We start from the raw sequence: 1,804 nt of genomic DNA, 5'->3' as shown, positions 1-1,804 counted from the left end.
AAAAAAATGGGAAAGAGTGATATAGAAGTGATAGATACAGGAGTCACAGGAGCAGGATTCACATTCTAAAGTCATTGCATGCTCCCAGAAAGAGCCTGAAACTCCCCAGAAGCAAAACAAAAAGCATTNAGAGTTATATACTAGGGCCAGCATCACTGCGAAGTTGGAGAAAACCCACTTCACAGGTGAGTAAGGAGAGACATCAATTTGCATTGACTTACAAAGTGATTGGAAAGCAAGTGTAGACAGACAGTCCTTTCCAGGCTTCTGCAAAGAAGAGGCAGCACAGGGAAGAATGAAGCCACTGGACCCTAGAGCCTGGCCACTAGGACTAAGATCCTAGCTCTGCTGGCCTGGGACTCTGTGATCACAATCAAGAGCATGGCTCACTTCCTGTCCCTATACAAGGTCTGTTTTGTGGAAAGAAATGGAGCACTCAGGCTGAGTACTAAGCACAGTGCCTATTGCAGGGTAGGTGAGGTGAAAAGAACTCCATTAGGCTCGTAGGCACAGTAGAGAGGCAGGGAGAGGCTGTCCAGCTGGTGCTGTTAGAATCAGAAAGCAACAAGAAGTACAGTGAGTGGGGTGACTCCAAGCAATGTGTGTGGTGCATGTCTTAAAAACACTGGAAATATCCTGCACTCTTCATAATAAAGAATTGATAAAGGTTTGCAGCTATAGCTGTGTTTAACATGCTTTAAACTCTACACAACACGTGTGTGGATCGAAACATTACATTCTACCCTACAAATTTGATTATTTCTGTTTTGTTTTGTTCTGTTTTTTTGAGATGGTCTGTAGCCCAGGCTGGCTTACATCTCCTGATTCAGCATCCTGATTATAGACATGCCACCACACTTAGCAATATCTATAACTTTTATATCTTTCTGTACCAGTTAAACTGTTGGCTGGAGATATAGATCAGTGGTAAAGGATTTACTTACCATAAGCAAAGCCTTGGTTCCACACCCTGCACCACACATACACAGGGGAGAAAAGTGTCAAAAATAAAAACACTGTGGCTGAGGAAATTACTTACTTCAGTCCCAGATCTGAATCCTGGTGTCCAGAGGACTTAGATGCCCCCACTACCCTCGACACCCACATCCCCATCCCTCCCCCTTCCATGAAGCAGCCCAGACTCGCTAGAGCAATGATCTCAGTACTTGGAGAAAAGACCATGGAGGGAGCCAAGGCTCTCCAGCAGACAACAGTCAATCCTCAGGGGCAGCTCTGACCTGTGACCTGCCATCTATGCACGAGAGACTCTAGTTAGGGCTCAATAGCTACGCAGCAGAACCCAGCCCAACCTGCTGACCCACAGAGCCACAGCTGAATAAGTCATGGTACTTTAAGCCAGCAAATTTGGGGCTGACTTTTTATGCAACAGAAGCATACATGTGGCAGATTCTACATTCCATGTGCCAACAACACATTTGAGTTACCCCGTCTTCATAACAACTGTGGGGATATGGGGGTAGGATCCAACAATTCTAAGTAAAAAAAAAAAAAATCAGGTCATTGAAAATTTGGATAGAGGAAGATTAGGAAGATACATGGAAACACANACATATAAATAATATATAAATATATTTACATATGGGTTTACCATATATATACATGTGTATATGTGTATATAATATATATGCATATATACATATGATNTGTGTATAAAACATAATATGCACAATTATATACCATAGATAATAGCTACAAAAAGAAAGTAGATTTTTAAGTTGACTTTTAACAGTTCTTTAAGAGGCTGTACCCAAGGCTACAACTACTGAGGTTATACATGCACTTC

Source organism: Mus caroli, chromosome 6 (assembly GCF_900094665.2).
Source record: "Mus caroli chromosome 6, CAROLI_EIJ_v1.1, whole genome shotgun sequence".
Lineage (NCBI taxonomy): Eukaryota > Metazoa > Chordata > Mammalia > Rodentia > Muridae > Mus > Mus caroli.
The sequence above is the reverse complement of the archived record's forward strand: the minus strand, read 5'-3'. Positions refer to the sequence as shown.